Source organism: Euprymna scolopes, chromosome 28 (genome assembly GCF_053919585.1).
Source record: "Euprymna scolopes isolate OS-2025 chromosome 28, ASM5391958v1, whole genome shotgun sequence".
Lineage (NCBI taxonomy): Eukaryota > Metazoa > Mollusca > Cephalopoda > Sepiida > Sepiolidae > Euprymna > Euprymna scolopes.
Window position 1 is genome coordinate 83,411,454 of NC_136509.1, and position 14,926 is coordinate 83,426,379.

Sequence of the window (14,926 nt, forward strand, 5' to 3'; positions counted from 1 at the left end):
ATCAGCATATGGAAGCCACAGAAAAGTTCAGGACAATGCCCTGCAAATGAGAGAAATATATAAAACATTGTAATTCCGATAATACAAATAAAATACATGACATTCCCACACCGGGAATCGAACCCGGGCCGCCTGGGTGAGAGCCAGGAATCCTAACCACTAGACCATATGGGAGAATGTTGGCTTCCGATCGAACGGACATCTTCTTTACTTAATAATGCATGAGCATCACTTCATAAGAATGTTTGCTTTTCCCAGTTAATTATCAGCATATGGAAGCCACAGAAAAGTTCAGGACAATGCCCTGCAAATGAGAGAAATATATAAAACATTGTAATTCCGATAATACAAATAAAATACATGACATTCCCACACCGGGAATCGAACCCGGGCCGCCTGGGTGAGAGCCAGGAATCCTAACCACTAGACCATATGGGAGAATGTTGGCTTCCGATCGAACGGACATCTTCTTTACTTAATAATGCATGAGCATCACTTCATAAGAATGTTTGCTTTTCCCAGTTAATTATCAGCATATGGAAGCCACAGAAAAGTTCAGGACAATGCCCTGCAAATGAGAGAAATATATAAAACATTGTAATTCCGATAATACAAATAAAATACATGACATGACATTCCCACACCGGGAATCGAACCCGGGCCGCCTGGGTGAGAGCCAGGAATCCTAACCACTAGACCATATGGGAGAATGTTGGCTTCCGATCGAACGGACATCTTCTTTACTTAATAATGCATGAGCATCACTTCATAAGAATGTTTGCTTTTCCCAGTTAATTATCAGCATATGGAAGCCACAGAAATGTTCAGGACAATGCCCTGCAAATGAGAGAAATATATAAAACATTGTAATTCCGATAATACAAATAAAATACATGACATTCCCACACCGGGAATCGAACCCGGGCCGCCTGGGTGAGAGCCAGGAATCCTAACAACTAGACCATATGGGAGAATGTTGGCTTCCGATCGAACGGACATCTTCTTTACTTAATAATGCATGAGCATCACTTCATAAGAATGTTTGCTTTTCCCAGTTAATTATCAGCATATGGAAGCCACAGAAAAGTTCAGGACAATGCCCTGCAAATGAGAGAAATATATAAAACATTGTAATTCCGATAATACAAATAAAATACATGACATTCTCACACCGGGAATCGAACCCGGGCCGCCTGGGTGAGAGCCAGGAATCCTAACCACTAGACCATATGGGAGAATGTTGGCTTCCGATCGAACGGACATCTTCTTTACTTAATAATGCATGAGCATCACTTCATAAGAATGTTTGCTTTTCCCAGTTAATTATCAGCATATGGAAGCCACAGAAAAGTTCAGGACAATGCCCTGCAAATGAGAGAAATATATAAAACATTGTAATTCCGATAATACAAATAAAATACATGACATTCCCACACCGGGAATCGAACCCGGGCCGCCTGGGTGAGAGCCAGGAATCCTAACCACTAGACCATATGGGAGAATGTTGGCTTCCGATCGAACGGACATCTTCTTTACTTAATAATGCATGAGCATCACTTCATAAGAATGTTTGCTTTTCCCAGTTAATTATCAGCATATGGAAGCCACAGAAAGGTTCAGGACAATGCCCTGCAAATGAGAGAAATATATAAAACATTGTAATTCCGATAATACAAATAAAATACATGACATTCCCACACCGGGAATCGAACCCGGGCCGCCTGGGTGAGAGCCAGGAATCCTAACCACTAGACCATATGGGAGAATGTTGGCTTCCGATCGAACGGACATCTTCTTTACTTAATAATGCATGAGCATCACTTCATAAGAATGTTTGCTTTTCCCAGTTAATTATCAGCATATGGAAGCCACAGAAAAGTTCAGGACAATGCCCTGCAAATGAGAGAAATATATAAAACATTGTAATTCCGATAATACAAATAAAATACATGACATGACATTCCCACACCGGGAATCGAACCCGGGCCGCCTGGGTGAGAGCCAGGAATCCTAACCACTAGACCATATGGGAGAATGTTGGCTTCCGATCGAACGGACATCTTCTTTACTTAATAATGCATGAGCATCACTTCATAAGAATGTTTGCTTTTCCCAGTTAATTATCAGCATATGGAAGCCACAGAAAAGTTCAGGACAATGCCCTGCAAATGAGAGAAATATATAAAACATTGTAATTCCGATAATACAAATAAAATACATGACATTCCCACACCGGGAATCGAACCCGGGCCGCCTGGGTGAGAGCCAGGAATCCTAACCACTAGACCATAGACTCTCAACCTGGGGGCCATGGCCCCCAAGGGGGCCATGGCAATAATTTAGGGGGGCCATGGTGGAATTTTCTTTTTTAATTGATTAAGTTGACAATAAAATTTTGTTACCTACATAATATTGTTACGAATGTGTGTACGTGTGTATGTATGTATGTGTGTATGTATGTGGAAGAGAGGTGATCGAATTATCTCAGTGTGGCCTTGGATATCAGCACGTAAACATGTGGGTATAATTGATTCTGAACCATACTGTATACTGTTTTACTTATTTTGTTCGACAATTATAAATGCGGTCGCTGTTTTCGTGTGTGAAATATTTGTGCACTTCCTTTATTATTTTCTTATTTTTTGGTATCATTGTATTCATGCTCATTCCCTACTCAGGTATTCCTGCTTTTTTTTTTTTAGTGCTAATATTGATGTGACTCGCTATTCTTCTCATAATTTCAATTGGGGTAGTGCTTGTCAAAGGAGGTGTGTTCTTGCTGTAGAAAGTACATTTCAGCTTGCTAGGTTGAGTGTGAATGTTTATCATCTTTACTCTCTCTGTGTATGTTTGTGTATGCTTGTGTGTGTGCTTAATGTGTGATCATTCTTTTGTTTTATCACTTAATGTTTGTTCTGAATGTCTGTCTTCTTTATTTTCCCTAGATTTGCGATGGCTACTAGTGTTACTAAGAAGCGGAAGTACAGTGAAGAGTACATTAGCTACGGATTTACATCAATTCTCGCTGATGGCATCGAGAAACCTCAGTGTGTACTGTGCTTCAAAGTCTTGGGGAACGATTCTATGAGGCCTAGTAAGTTGAAGCATCATTTGCAGACCATCCATCCACAGTATGCTGAAAAAGACCCCGATTTTTTCAGGCGCCATGAAAGTAGTTTCGGAAAACAGAAACTGGATGCAACTGGTGCTTTCCAACAACAGACCTCAAGTGTAGTTGAGGCATCATACGAGGTTGCCCTTGAAATAGCGAAGCAAAAGAAGCCCCACACAATTGGTGAAACCTTAATTAAGCCATGTACTTTAAAGATGGTCAAGCGTGTTCTTGGAGATGCAAATGAACGTAAAATTCAACAAATTTCCTTGTCAAACGACACAGTGAAGCGGAGAATTAATGAAATGTCAGATGACATAAAGGAAAAAGTGATACAGGAGATCAAATCGTCTCCAGCTGGTATGTTTGCAATACAACTGGATGAGTCAACGGATGTGAGTTCGTGTGCACAGCTACTCGTGTTTGTTAGGTATATTTTCTTGTGTGATATCAAGGAAGAATATCTGTTATGTACACAGCTTGAGACCACCACAACAGCTGAAGATGTGATGGAAAAGCTATCTTCTTTCTTCAAAGCTAACAGGATCCCATGGGAAAATTGTTGTGGAGTCTGTACAGACGGGGCTCCAGCGATGCTGGGATCAAAATCAGGGTTCCAGAAGCGAATGCCAAGGGGGTTCATTGTATGATCCATCGTTTTGCACTGGCGTCGAAAACCCTCCCTGATGAACTTTGCAAGATCCTGGAGGCAGTGGTCAAATGCGTCAACTTTGTAAAAGCTGGAGCTCTGAACTCTCGCCTTTTCCAGAACCTCTGTAGAGACATGGATTCGGAGCATGAAGCTCTCCTCTTTTACTCCAAAGTGCGCTGGCTTTCCAAGGGCAATGTTGTGAATCGAGTGTTTGAACTTCGGGGGGAGCTAAAATTGTTCCTGGAAATGCAAGGGAAAGATGATCTGTTGAGTCACTTCAATGAGGTTTTGTGGGAGCCACGTCTTGCATATTTAGCAGATATATTTGAGCAGCTAAATAGGTTGAATCTGAAACTACAGGGCAAGGAAAGAAATGTGTTTCACCTGATGGACTGTCTTCGTGGATTTCTTGCCAAGCTCCAGAATTGGCAAAGGAAAGTCGGTGCCGGGAATGTTGCCATGTTTGAAAACCTTTCAGCTGTCCTTGACGAGAATGAAGAAGATAGTCTGCTTGACCCATTACTTAAAACTGAAATCACCCAGCATCTGAGATCCTTGGAAAGTGAACTTAATATGTACTTCCCAGAATTCGAGGAGGAAGAAGGGAAGTTGGTAAGGAATCCATTCTCTGGCACTCTTGATATTACTACCATTCCCAGTGATGTTCAGGACGAGTTCCTTGATCTCAAACATGATTCTGCTGCCAAAGATCTCTATGAAGAAAAATCTCTGAATGTATTCTGGTGTTCGATGCATCAGTCATATCCAAAAGTCAGTGAGATTGCACTTCGACTACTCTTGCCTTTTTCAACTACCTATTTATGTGAGTCTGGTTTCTCCACCCTTCTACAAATCAAGAATAAGAGCCGCAACCGATTGGATGTGGACCCCGACATGAGATGTGCATTGTCAGTGACACAACCTCGGATTCGTCAACTGACTGAAAAGAAACAATATCAGCCTTCCCACTGATGTGTGATAAAGTATGCAGAGGTTAATTGAACTTTCTCCCATCCAAATCAAATTTGCTATTGTCTGCTAGTCTTTTGTAGTCTAGTGATGTAAGTTAAGCATATCACAGAAATCTATCAATATAAGATAATTATGACTGTAAACTTTGTAATAAAGCAAGGGTGTTCTCTTCATCAACATTTTATTTATTCTTTTTTTTCTGCGCCTTTTTTGGCAGGGTGGGATTTGGGAGAAAAATGAAGGGGAGCCACACGAATGTTGAGAATTAATGAAGGGGGGAATGGAGTGAAAAAGGTTGAGAACAACTGCACTAGACCATGTGGGAGAATGTTGGCTTCCGATCGAACGGACATCTTCTTTACTTAATAATGTATGAGCATCACTTCATAAGAATGTTTGCTTTTCCCAGTTAATTATCAGCATATGGAAGCCACAGAAATGTTCAGGACAATGCCCTGCAAATGAGAGAAATATATAAAACATTGTAATTCCGATAATACAAATAAAATACATGACATTCCCACACCGGGAATCGAACCCGGGCCGCTGGGCGAGAGCCAGGAATCCTAACCACTAGACCATATGGGAGAATGTTGGCTTCCGATCGAACGGACATCTTCTTTACTTAATAATGCATGAGCATCACTTCATAAGAATGTTTGCTTTTCCCAGTTAATTATCAGCATATGGAAGCCACAGAAAAGTTCAGGACAATGCCCTGCAAATGAGAGAAATATATAAAACATTGTAATTCCGATAATACAAATAAAATACATGACATTCCCACACCGGGAATCGAACCCGGGCCGCCTGGGTGAGAGCCAGGAATCCTAACCACTAGACCATATGGGAGAATGTTGGCTTCCGATCGAACGGACATCTTCTTTACTTAATAATGCATGAGCATCACTTCATAAGAATGTTTGCTTTTCCCAGTTAATTATCAGCATATGGAAGCCACAGAAAAGTTCAAGACAATACCCTGCAAATGAGAGAAATATATGAAACATTGTAATTCCGATAATACAAATAAAATACACGACATTCCCACACCGGGAATCGAACCCGGGCCGCCTGGGTGAGAGCCAGGAATCCTAACCACTAGACCATATGGGAGAATGTTGGCTTCCGATCGAACGGACATCTTCTTTACTTAATAATGCATGAGCATCACTTCATAAGAATGTTTGCTTTTCCCAGTTAATTATCAGCATATGGAAGCCACAGAAAAGTTCAGGATAATGCCCTGCAACTGAGAGAAATATATAAAACATTGTAATTCCGATAATACAAATAAAATACATGACATTCCAACACCGGGAATCGAACCCGGGCCGCTGGGGGAGAGCCAGGAATCCTAACCACTAGACCATATTGGAGAATGTTGGCTTCCGATCGAACGGACATCTTCTTTACTTAATAATGCATGAGCATCACTTCATAAGAATGTTTGTTTTTCCCAGTTAATTATCAGCATATGGAAGCCACAGAAAAGTTCAGGACAATACCCTGCAAATGAGAGAAATATATGAAACATTGTAATTCCGATAATACAAATAAAATACATGACATTCCCACACCGGGAATCGAACCCGGGCCGCCTGGGTGAGAGCCAGGAATCCTAACCACTAGACCATATGGGAGAATGTTGGCTTCCGATCGAACGGACATCTTCTGTTCTTAATAATGCATGAGCATCATTTCATAAGAATGTTTGCTTTTCCCAGTTAATTATCAGCATATGGAAGCCACAGAAAAGTTCAGGACAATGCCCTGCAAATGAGAGAAATATATAAAACATTGTAATTCCGATAATACAAATAAAATACATGACATTCCCACACCGGGAATCGAACCCGGGCCGCCTGGGTGAGAGCCAGGAATCCTAACCACTAGACTATATGGGAGAATGTTGGCTTCCGATCGAACGGACATCTTCTGTTCTTAATAATGCATGAGCATCACTTCATAAGAATGTTTGCTTTTCCCAGTTAATTATCAGCATATGGAAGCCACAGAAAATTTCAGGACAATGCCCTGCAAATGAGAGAAATATATGAGAGAAAAATGAGAGCCAGGAATCCTAACCACTAGACCATATGGGAGAATGTTGGCTTCCGATCGAACGGACATCTTCTTTACTTAATAATGCATGAGCATCACTTCATAAGAATGTTTGCTTTTCCCAGTTAATTATCAGCATATGGAAGCCACAGAAAAGTTCAGGATAATGCCCTGCAACTGAGAGAAATATATAAAACATTGTAATTCCGATAATACAAATAAAATACATGACATTCCAACACCGGGAATCGAACCCGGGCCGCCTGGGTGAGAGCCAGGAATCCTAACCACTAGACCATATGGGAGAATGTTGGCTTCCGATCGAACGGACATCTTCTGTTCTTAATAATGCATGAGCATCATTTCATAAGAATGTTTGCTTTTCCCAGTTAATTATCAGCATATGGAAGCCACAGAAAAGTTCAGGACAATGCCCTGCAAATGAGAGAAATATATAAAACATTGTAATTCCGATAATACAAATAAAATACATGACATTCCCACACCGGGAATCGAACCCGGGCCGCCTGGGTGAGAGCCAGGAATCCTAACCACTAGACCATATGGGAGAATGTTGGCTTCCGATCGAACGGACATCTTCTGTTCTTAATAATGCATGAGCATCACTTCATAAGAATGTTTGCTTTTCCCAGTTAATTATCAGCATATGGAAGCCACAGAAAATTTCAGGACAATGCCCTGCAAATGAGAGAAATATATAAAACATTGTAATTCCGATAATACAAATAAAATACATGACATTCCCACACCGGGAATCGAACCCGGGCCGTCTGGGTGAGAGCTAGGAATCCTAACCACTAGACCATATGGGAGAATGTTGGCTTCCGATCGAACGGACATCTTCTTTACTTAATAATGCATGAGCATCACTTCATAAGAATGTTTGCTTTTCCCAGTTGATTATCAGCATATGGAAGCCACAGAGACGTTCAGGACAATGCCCTGCAAATGAGAGAAATATATAAAACATTGTAATTCCGATAATACAAATAAAATACATGACATTCCCACACCGGGAATCGAACCCGGGCCGCCTGGGTGAGAGCCAGGAATCCTAACCACTAGACCATATGGGAGAATGTTGGCTTCCGATCGAACGGATATCTTCTTTACTTAATAATGCATGAGCATCACTTCATAAGAATGTTTGCTTTTCCCAGTAAATTATCAGCATATGGAAGCCACAGAAAAGTTCAGGACAATGCCCTGCAAATGAGAGAAATATATAAAACATTGTAATTCCGATAATACAAATAAAATACATGGCATTCCCACACCGGGAATCGAACCCGGGCCGCCTGGGTGAGAGCCAGGAATCCTAACCACTAGACCATATGGGAGAATGTTGGCTTCCGATCGAACGGACATCTTCTTTACTTAATAATGCATGAGCATCACTTCATAAGAATGTTTGCTTTTCCCAGTAAATTATCAGCATATGGAAGCCACAGAAAAGTTCAGGACAATGCCCTGCAAATGAGAGAAATATATAAAACATTGTAATTCCGATAATACAAATAAAATACATGACATTCCCACACCGGGAATCGAACCCGGGCCGCCTGGGTGAGAGCCAGGAATCCTAACCATTAGACCATATGGGAGAATGTTGGCTTCCGATCGAACGGACATCTTCTTTACTTAATAATGCATGAGCATCACTTCATAAGAATGTTTGCTTTTCCCAGTTAATTATCAGCATATGGAAGCCACAGAAAAGTTCAGGACAATGCCCTGCAAATGAGAGAAATATATAAAACATTGTAATTCCGATAATACAAATAAAATACATGACATTCCCACACCGGGAATCGAACCCGGGCCGCCTGGGTGAGAGCCAGGAATCCTAACCACTAGACAATATGGGAGAATGTTGGCTTCCGATCGAACGGACATCTTCTTTACTTAATAATGCATGAGCATCACTTCATAAGAATGTTTGCTTTTCGCAGTCAATTATCAGCATATGGAAGCCACAGAAAAGTTCAGGACAATGCCCTGCAAATGAGAGAAATATATAAAACATTGTAATTCCGATAATACAAATAAAATACATGACATTCCCACACCGGGAATCGAACCCGGGCCGCCTGGGTGAGAGCCAGGAATCCTAACCACTAGACCATATGGGAGAATGTTGGCTTCCGATCGAACGGACATCTTCTTTACTTAATAATGCATGAACATCACTTCATAAGCATGTTTGCTTTTCCCAGTTAATTATCAGCATATGGAAGCCACAGAAAAGTTCAGGACAATGCCCTGCAAAGGAGAGAAATATATAAAACATTGTAATTCCGATAATACAAATAAAATACGTTACATTCCCACACCGGGAACCGAACCGGGCCGTCTGGGTGAGAGCCAGGAATCCTAACCACTAGACCATATGGGAGAATGTTGGCTTCCGATCGAACGGACATCTTCTTTACTTAATAATGCATGAGCATCACTTCATAAGAATGTTTGCTTTTCCCAGTTAATTATCAGCATATGGAAGCCACAGAAAAGTTCAGGACAATGCCCTGCAAATGAGAGAAATATATAAAACATTGTAATTCCGATAATACAAATAAAATACATGACATTCCCACGCCGGGAATCGAACCCGGGCCGCCTGGGTGAGAGCCAGGAATCCTAACCACTAGACCATATGGGAGAATGTTGGCTTCACATCGAACGGACATCTTCTTTACTTAATAATTCATGACCATCACTCCATAAGAATGTTTGCTTTTCCCAGTTAATTATCAGCATATGGAAGCCACAGAAAAGTTCAGGACAATACCCTGCAAATGAGAGAAATATATGAAACATTGTAATTCCGATAATACAAATAAAATACATGACATTCCCACACCGGGAATCGAACCCGAGCCGCCTGGGTGAGAGCCAGGAATCCTAACCACTAGACCATATGGGAGAATGTTGGCTACCGATCGAACGGACATCTTCTTTACTTAATAATGAATGAGCATCACTTCATAAGAATGTTTGCTTTTCCCAGTTAATTATCAGCATATGGAAGCCACAGAAAAGTTCAGGACAATGCCCTGCAAATGAGAGAAATATATAAAACATTGTAATTCCGATAATACAAATAAAATACATGACATTCCCACACCGGGAATCGAACCCGGGCCGCCTGGGTGAGAGCCAGGAATCCTAACCACTAGACCATATGGGAGAATGTTGGCTTCCGATCGAACGGACATCTTCTGTTCTTAATAATGCATGAGCATCATTTCATAAGAATGTTTGCTTTTCCCAGTTAATTATAAGCATATGGAAGCCACAGAAAAGTTCAGGACAATGCCCTGCAAATGAGAGAAATATATAAAACATTGTAATTCCGATAATACAAATAAAATACATGACATTCCACACCGGGAATCGAACCCGGGCCGCCTGGGTGAGAGCCAGGAATCCTACCCACTAGACCATATGGGAGAATGTTGGCTTCCGATCGAACGGACATCTTCTGTTCTTAATAATGCATGAGCATCACTTCATAAGAATGTTTGCTTTTCCCAGTTAATTATCAGCATATGGAAGCCACAGAAAATTTCAGGACAATGCCCTGCAAATGAGAGAAATATATGAGAGAAAAATGAGAGCCAGGAATCCTAACCACTAGACCATATGGGAGAATGTTGGCTTCCGATCGAACGGACATCTTCTGTTCTTAATAATGCATGAGCATCATTTCATAAGAATGTTTGCTTTTCCCAGTTAATTATCAGCATATGGAAGCCACAGAAAAGTTCAGGACAATGCCCTGCAAATGAGAGAAATATATAAAACATTGTAATTCCGATAATACAAATAAAATACATGACATTCCCACACCGGGAATCGAACCCGGGCCGCCTGGGTGAGAGCCAGGAATCCTAACCACTAGACCATATGGGAGAATGTTGGCTTCCGATCGAACGGACATCTTCTGTTCTTAATAATGCATGAGCATCACTTCATAAGAATGTTTGCTTTTCCCAGTTAATTATCAGCATATGGAAGCCACAGAAAATTTCAGGACAATGCCCTGCAAATGAGAGAAATATATAAAACATTGTAATTCCGATAATACAAATAAAATACATGACATTCCCACACCGGGAATCGAACCCGGGCCGTCTGGGTGAGAGCCAGGAATCCTAACAACTAGACCATATGGGAGAATGTTGGCTTCCGATCGAACGGACATCTTCTTTACTTAATAATGCATGAGCATCACTTCATAAGAATGTTTGCTTTTCCCAGTTGATTATCAGCATATGGAAGCCACAGAGACGTTCAGGACAATGCCCTGCAAATGAGAGAAATATATAAAACATTGTAATTCCGATAATACAAATAAAAGACATGACATTCCCACACCGGGAATCGAACCCGGGCCGCCTGGGTGAGAGCCAGGAATCCTAACCACTAGACCATATGGGAGAATGTTGGCTTCCGATCGAACGGACATCTTCTTTACTTAATAATGCATGAGCATCACTTCATAAGAATGTTTGCTTTTCCCAGTAAATTATCAGCATATGGAAGCCACAGAAAAGTTCAGGACAATGCCCTGCAAATGAGAGAAATATATAAAACATTGTAATTCCGATAATACAAATAAAATACATGACATTCCCACACCGGGAATTGAACCCGGGCCGCCTGGGTGAGAGCCAGGAATCCTAACCACTAGACCATATGGGAGAATGTTGGCTTCCGATCGAACGGACATCTTCTTTACTTAATAATGCATGAGCATCACTTCATAAGAATGTTTGCTTTTCCCAGTAAATTATCAGCATATGGAAGCCACAGAAAAGTTCAGGACAATGCCCTGCAAATGAGAGAAATATATAAAACATTGTAATTCCGATAATACAAATAAAATACATGACATTCCCACACCGGGAATCGAACCCGGGCCGCCCAGGTGAGAGCCAGGAATCCTAACCATTAGACCATATGGGAGAATGTTGGCTTCCGATCGAACGGACATCTTCTTTACTTAATAATGCATGAGCATCACTTCATAAGAATGTTTGCTTTTCCCAGTTAATTATCAGCATATGGAAGCCACAGAAAAGTTCAGGACAATGCCCTGCAAATGAGAGAAATATATAAAACATTGTAATTCCGATAATACAAATAAAATACATGACATTCCCACACCGGGAATCGAACCCGGGCCGCCTGGGTGAGAGCCAGGAATCCTAACCACTAGACAATATGGGAGAATGTTGGCTTCCGATCGAACGGACATCTTCTTTACTTAATAATGCATGAGCATCACTTCATAAGAATGTTTGCTTTTCGCAGTCAATTATCAGCATATGGAAGCCACAGAAACGTTCAGGACAATGCCCTGCAAATGAGAGAAATATATAAAACATTGTAATTCCGATAATACAAATAAAATACATGACATTCCCACACCGGGAATCGAACCCGGGCCGCCTGGGTGAGAGCCAGGAATCCTAACCACTAGACCATATGGGAGAATGTTGGCTTCCGATCGAACGGACATCTTCTTTACTTAATAATGCATGAGCATCACTTCATAAGAATGTTTGCTTTTCCCAGTAAATTATCAGCATATGGAAGCCACAGAAAAGTTCAGGACAATGCCCTTCAAATGAGAGAAATATATAAAACATTGTAATTCCGATAATACAAATAAAATACATGACATTCCCACACCGGGAATCGAACCCGGGCCGCCCGGGTGAGAGCCAGGAATCCTAACCATAAGACCATATGGGAGAATGTTGGCTTCCGATCGAACGGACATCTTCTTTACTTAATAATGCATGAGCATCACTTCATAAGAATGTTTGCTTTTCCCAGTTAATTATCAGCATATGGAAGCCACAGAAAAGTTCAGGACAATGCCCTGCAAATGAGAGAAATATATAAAACATTGTAATTCCGATAATACAAATAAAATACATGACATTCCCACACCGGGAATCGAACCCGGGCCGCCTGGGTGAGAGCCAGGAATCCTAACCACTAGACAATATGGGAGAATGTTGGCTTCCGATCGAACGGACATCTTCTTTACTTAATAATGCATGAGCATCACTTCATAAGAATGTTTGCTTTTCGCAGTCAATTATCAGCATATGGAAGCCACAGAAAAGTTCAGGACAATGCCCTGCAAATGAGAGAAATATATAAAACATTGTAATTCCGATAATACAAATAAAATACATGACATTCCCACACCGGGAATCGAACCCGGGCCACCTGGGTGAGAGCCAGGAATCCTAACCACTAGACCATATGGGAGAATGTTGGCTTCCGATCGAACGGACATCTTCTTTACTTAATAATGCATGAACATCACTTCATAAGCATGTTTGCTTTTCCCAGTTAATTATCAGCATATGGAAGCCACAGAAAAGTTCAGGACAATGCCCTGCAAAGGAGAGAAATATATAAAACATTGTAATTCCGATAATACAAATAAAATACGTGACATGCCCACACCGGGAATCGAACCCGGGCCGTCTGGGTGAGAGCCAGGAATCCTAACCACTAGACCATATGGGAGAATGTTGGCTTCCGATCGAACGGACATCTTCTTTACTTAATAATGCATGAGCATCACTTCATAAGAATGTTTGCTTTTCCCAGTTAATTATCAGCATATGGAAGCCACAGAAAAGTTCAGGACAATGCCCTGCAAATGAGAGAAATATATAAAACATTGTAATTCCGATAATACAAATAAAATACATGACATTCCCACGCCGGGAATCGAACCCGGGCCGCCTGGGTGAGAGCCAGGAATCCTAACCACTAGACCATATGGGAGAATGTTGGCTTCACATCGAACGGACATCTTCTTTACTTAATAATGCATGACCATCACTCCATAAGAATGTTTGCTTTTCCCAGTTAATTATCAGCATATGGAAGCCACAGAAAAGTTCAGGACAATACCCTGCAAATGAGAGAAATATATGAAACATTGTAATTCCGATAATACAAATAAAATACATGACATTCCCACACCGGGAATCGAACCCGGGCCGCCTGGGTTAGAGCCAGGAATCCTAACAACTAGACCATATGGGGGAATGTTGGCTTCCGATCGAACGGACATCTTCTTTACTTAATAATGCATGAGCATCACTTCATAAGAATGTTTGCTTTTCCCAGTTAATTATCAGCATATGGAAGCCACAGAAAAGTTCAGGACAATGCCCTGCAAATGAGAGAAATATATAAAACATTGTAATTCCGATAATACAAATAAAATACATGACATTCCCACACCGGGAATCGAACCCGGGCCGCCTGGGCGAGAGCCAGGAATCCTAACCACTAGACCATATGGGAGAATGTTGGCTTCTGATCGAACGGACATCTTCTTTACTTAATAATGCATGAGCATCACTTCATAAGAATGTTTGCTTTTCCCAGTTAATTATCAGCATATGGAAGCCACAGAAAATTCCGGACAATGCCCTGCAAAGGAGAGAAATATATAAAACATTGTAATTCCGATAATACAAATAAAATACATGACATTCCCACACCGGGAATCGAACCCGGGCCGTCTGGGTGAGAGCCAGGAATCCTAACCACTAGACCATATGGGAGAATGTTGGCCTCCGATCGAACGCACATCTTCTTTACTTAATAATGCATGAGCATCACTTCATAAGAATGTTTGCTTTTCCCAGTTAATTATCAGCATATGAAAGCAACAGAAAAGTTCAGGACAATGCCCTGCAAATGAGAGAAATATATAAAACATTGTAATTCCGATAATACAAATAAAATACATGACATTCCCACACCGGGAATCGAACCCGGGCACCCTGGGTGAGAGCCAGGAATCCTAACCACTAGACCATATGGGAGAATGTTGGCTTCACATCGACCGGACATCTTTTTTACTTTATAATGCATGACCATCACTCCATAAGAATGTTTGCTTTTCCCAGTTAATTATCAGCATATGGAAGCCACAGAAAAGTTCAGGACAATACCCTGCAAATGAGAGAAATATATGAAACATTGTAATTCCGATAATACAAATAAAATACATGACATTCCCACACTGGGAATCGAACCCGGGCCGCCTGGGTTAGAGC

General features: G+C 41.1%; 42 non-coding genes across 42 annotated transcripts; all 42 read right to left on the reverse strand.

Annotated features, from left to right (window-relative positions):
• Positions 1–102: 102 nt before the first annotated feature.
• Trnae-cuc (transfer RNA glutamic acid (anticodon CUC)) lies at positions 103–174 on the reverse strand. Its single transcript has one exon. It is a non-coding gene; the product is annotated as a tRNA-Glu (tRNA).
• Positions 175–366: 192 nt separating this feature from the next.
• On the reverse strand, positions 367–438 carry Trnae-cuc (transfer RNA glutamic acid (anticodon CUC)). The gene has a single exon. It is a non-coding gene; the product is annotated as a tRNA-Glu (tRNA).
• Positions 439–635: 197 nt separating this feature from the next.
• Trnae-cuc (transfer RNA glutamic acid (anticodon CUC)) lies at positions 636–707 on the reverse strand. The gene has a single exon. It is a non-coding gene; the product is annotated as a tRNA-Glu (tRNA).
• Positions 708–899: 192 nt separating this feature from the next.
• Trnae-cuc (transfer RNA glutamic acid (anticodon CUC)) lies at positions 900–971 on the reverse strand. Its single transcript has one exon. It is a non-coding gene; the product is annotated as a tRNA-Glu (tRNA).
• A 192-nt stretch (positions 972–1,163) lies between these two features.
• On the reverse strand, positions 1,164–1,235 carry Trnae-cuc (transfer RNA glutamic acid (anticodon CUC)). Its single transcript has one exon. It is a non-coding gene; the product is annotated as a tRNA-Glu (tRNA).
• A 192-nt stretch (positions 1,236–1,427) lies between these two features.
• Trnae-cuc (transfer RNA glutamic acid (anticodon CUC)) lies at positions 1,428–1,499 on the reverse strand. The gene has a single exon. It is a non-coding gene; the product is annotated as a tRNA-Glu (tRNA).
• Positions 1,500–1,691: 192 nt separating this feature from the next.
• On the reverse strand, positions 1,692–1,763 carry Trnae-cuc (transfer RNA glutamic acid (anticodon CUC)). Its single transcript has one exon. It is a non-coding gene; the product is annotated as a tRNA-Glu (tRNA).
• Positions 1,764–1,960: 197 nt separating this feature from the next.
• On the reverse strand, positions 1,961–2,032 carry Trnae-cuc (transfer RNA glutamic acid (anticodon CUC)). The gene has a single exon. It is a non-coding gene; the product is annotated as a tRNA-Glu (tRNA).
• A 192-nt stretch (positions 2,033–2,224) lies between these two features.
• Positions 2,225–2,293, reverse strand: Trnae-cuc (transfer RNA glutamic acid (anticodon CUC)). The gene has a single exon. It is a non-coding gene; the product is annotated as a tRNA-Glu (tRNA).
• A 2,960-nt stretch (positions 2,294–5,253) lies between these two features.
• Trnae-cuc (transfer RNA glutamic acid (anticodon CUC)) lies at positions 5,254–5,324 on the reverse strand. Its single transcript has one exon. It is a non-coding gene; the product is annotated as a tRNA-Glu (tRNA).
• Positions 5,325–5,516: 192 nt separating this feature from the next.
• Trnae-cuc (transfer RNA glutamic acid (anticodon CUC)) lies at positions 5,517–5,588 on the reverse strand. Its single transcript has one exon. It is a non-coding gene; the product is annotated as a tRNA-Glu (tRNA).
• Positions 5,589–5,780: 192 nt separating this feature from the next.
• Trnae-cuc (transfer RNA glutamic acid (anticodon CUC)) lies at positions 5,781–5,852 on the reverse strand. Its single transcript has one exon. It is a non-coding gene; the product is annotated as a tRNA-Glu (tRNA).
• Positions 5,853–6,044: 192 nt separating this feature from the next.
• On the reverse strand, positions 6,045–6,115 carry Trnae-cuc (transfer RNA glutamic acid (anticodon CUC)). Its single transcript has one exon. It is a non-coding gene; the product is annotated as a tRNA-Glu (tRNA).
• Positions 6,116–6,307: 192 nt separating this feature from the next.
• Positions 6,308–6,379, reverse strand: Trnae-cuc (transfer RNA glutamic acid (anticodon CUC)). Its single transcript has one exon. It is a non-coding gene; the product is annotated as a tRNA-Glu (tRNA).
• A 192-nt stretch (positions 6,380–6,571) lies between these two features.
• On the reverse strand, positions 6,572–6,643 carry Trnae-cuc (transfer RNA glutamic acid (anticodon CUC)). The gene has a single exon. It is a non-coding gene; the product is annotated as a tRNA-Glu (tRNA).
• Positions 6,644–7,033: 390 nt separating this feature from the next.
• Trnae-cuc (transfer RNA glutamic acid (anticodon CUC)) lies at positions 7,034–7,105 on the reverse strand. The gene has a single exon. It is a non-coding gene; the product is annotated as a tRNA-Glu (tRNA).
• Positions 7,106–7,297: 192 nt separating this feature from the next.
• Trnae-cuc (transfer RNA glutamic acid (anticodon CUC)) lies at positions 7,298–7,369 on the reverse strand. The gene has a single exon. It is a non-coding gene; the product is annotated as a tRNA-Glu (tRNA).
• A 192-nt stretch (positions 7,370–7,561) lies between these two features.
• On the reverse strand, positions 7,562–7,633 carry Trnae-cuc (transfer RNA glutamic acid (anticodon CUC)). Its single transcript has one exon. It is a non-coding gene; the product is annotated as a tRNA-Glu (tRNA).
• A 192-nt stretch (positions 7,634–7,825) lies between these two features.
• Positions 7,826–7,897, reverse strand: Trnae-cuc (transfer RNA glutamic acid (anticodon CUC)). The gene has a single exon. It is a non-coding gene; the product is annotated as a tRNA-Glu (tRNA).
• A 192-nt stretch (positions 7,898–8,089) lies between these two features.
• On the reverse strand, positions 8,090–8,161 carry Trnae-cuc (transfer RNA glutamic acid (anticodon CUC)). The gene has a single exon. It is a non-coding gene; the product is annotated as a tRNA-Glu (tRNA).
• Positions 8,162–8,353: 192 nt separating this feature from the next.
• On the reverse strand, positions 8,354–8,425 carry Trnae-cuc (transfer RNA glutamic acid (anticodon CUC)). The gene has a single exon. It is a non-coding gene; the product is annotated as a tRNA-Glu (tRNA).
• Positions 8,426–8,617: 192 nt separating this feature from the next.
• On the reverse strand, positions 8,618–8,689 carry Trnae-cuc (transfer RNA glutamic acid (anticodon CUC)). The gene has a single exon. It is a non-coding gene; the product is annotated as a tRNA-Glu (tRNA).
• A 192-nt stretch (positions 8,690–8,881) lies between these two features.
• On the reverse strand, positions 8,882–8,953 carry Trnae-cuc (transfer RNA glutamic acid (anticodon CUC)). The gene has a single exon. It is a non-coding gene; the product is annotated as a tRNA-Glu (tRNA).
• A 455-nt stretch (positions 8,954–9,408) lies between these two features.
• Trnae-cuc (transfer RNA glutamic acid (anticodon CUC)) lies at positions 9,409–9,480 on the reverse strand. Its single transcript has one exon. It is a non-coding gene; the product is annotated as a tRNA-Glu (tRNA).
• Positions 9,481–9,672: 192 nt separating this feature from the next.
• Positions 9,673–9,744, reverse strand: Trnae-cuc (transfer RNA glutamic acid (anticodon CUC)). The gene has a single exon. It is a non-coding gene; the product is annotated as a tRNA-Glu (tRNA).
• A 192-nt stretch (positions 9,745–9,936) lies between these two features.
• On the reverse strand, positions 9,937–10,008 carry Trnae-cuc (transfer RNA glutamic acid (anticodon CUC)). Its single transcript has one exon. It is a non-coding gene; the product is annotated as a tRNA-Glu (tRNA).
• A 191-nt stretch (positions 10,009–10,199) lies between these two features.
• Trnae-cuc (transfer RNA glutamic acid (anticodon CUC)) lies at positions 10,200–10,271 on the reverse strand. Its single transcript has one exon. It is a non-coding gene; the product is annotated as a tRNA-Glu (tRNA).
• A 390-nt stretch (positions 10,272–10,661) lies between these two features.
• Positions 10,662–10,733, reverse strand: Trnae-cuc (transfer RNA glutamic acid (anticodon CUC)). The gene has a single exon. It is a non-coding gene; the product is annotated as a tRNA-Glu (tRNA).
• A 192-nt stretch (positions 10,734–10,925) lies between these two features.
• On the reverse strand, positions 10,926–10,997 carry Trnae-cuc (transfer RNA glutamic acid (anticodon CUC)). Its single transcript has one exon. It is a non-coding gene; the product is annotated as a tRNA-Glu (tRNA).
• A 192-nt stretch (positions 10,998–11,189) lies between these two features.
• Positions 11,190–11,261, reverse strand: Trnae-cuc (transfer RNA glutamic acid (anticodon CUC)). The gene has a single exon. It is a non-coding gene; the product is annotated as a tRNA-Glu (tRNA).
• Positions 11,262–11,453: 192 nt separating this feature from the next.
• On the reverse strand, positions 11,454–11,525 carry Trnae-cuc (transfer RNA glutamic acid (anticodon CUC)). Its single transcript has one exon. It is a non-coding gene; the product is annotated as a tRNA-Glu (tRNA).
• A 192-nt stretch (positions 11,526–11,717) lies between these two features.
• Trnae-cuc (transfer RNA glutamic acid (anticodon CUC)) lies at positions 11,718–11,789 on the reverse strand. Its single transcript has one exon. It is a non-coding gene; the product is annotated as a tRNA-Glu (tRNA).
• Positions 11,790–11,981: 192 nt separating this feature from the next.
• Positions 11,982–12,053, reverse strand: Trnae-cuc (transfer RNA glutamic acid (anticodon CUC)). Its single transcript has one exon. It is a non-coding gene; the product is annotated as a tRNA-Glu (tRNA).
• Positions 12,054–12,245: 192 nt separating this feature from the next.
• On the reverse strand, positions 12,246–12,317 carry Trnae-cuc (transfer RNA glutamic acid (anticodon CUC)). The gene has a single exon. It is a non-coding gene; the product is annotated as a tRNA-Glu (tRNA).
• A 192-nt stretch (positions 12,318–12,509) lies between these two features.
• Positions 12,510–12,581, reverse strand: Trnae-cuc (transfer RNA glutamic acid (anticodon CUC)). The gene has a single exon. It is a non-coding gene; the product is annotated as a tRNA-Glu (tRNA).
• A 192-nt stretch (positions 12,582–12,773) lies between these two features.
• On the reverse strand, positions 12,774–12,845 carry Trnae-cuc (transfer RNA glutamic acid (anticodon CUC)). Its single transcript has one exon. It is a non-coding gene; the product is annotated as a tRNA-Glu (tRNA).
• Positions 12,846–13,037: 192 nt separating this feature from the next.
• On the reverse strand, positions 13,038–13,109 carry Trnae-cuc (transfer RNA glutamic acid (anticodon CUC)). Its single transcript has one exon. It is a non-coding gene; the product is annotated as a tRNA-Glu (tRNA).
• Positions 13,110–13,301: 192 nt separating this feature from the next.
• On the reverse strand, positions 13,302–13,373 carry Trnae-cuc (transfer RNA glutamic acid (anticodon CUC)). The gene has a single exon. It is a non-coding gene; the product is annotated as a tRNA-Glu (tRNA).
• Positions 13,374–13,565: 192 nt separating this feature from the next.
• On the reverse strand, positions 13,566–13,637 carry Trnae-cuc (transfer RNA glutamic acid (anticodon CUC)). The gene has a single exon. It is a non-coding gene; the product is annotated as a tRNA-Glu (tRNA).
• Positions 13,638–14,093: 456 nt separating this feature from the next.
• On the reverse strand, positions 14,094–14,165 carry Trnae-cuc (transfer RNA glutamic acid (anticodon CUC)). The gene has a single exon. It is a non-coding gene; the product is annotated as a tRNA-Glu (tRNA).
• A 191-nt stretch (positions 14,166–14,356) lies between these two features.
• On the reverse strand, positions 14,357–14,428 carry Trnae-cuc (transfer RNA glutamic acid (anticodon CUC)). The gene has a single exon. It is a non-coding gene; the product is annotated as a tRNA-Glu (tRNA).
• Positions 14,429–14,620: 192 nt separating this feature from the next.
• Trnae-cuc (transfer RNA glutamic acid (anticodon CUC)) lies at positions 14,621–14,692 on the reverse strand. The gene has a single exon. It is a non-coding gene; the product is annotated as a tRNA-Glu (tRNA).
• Between the last annotated feature and the right edge of the window lie 234 nt (positions 14,693–14,926).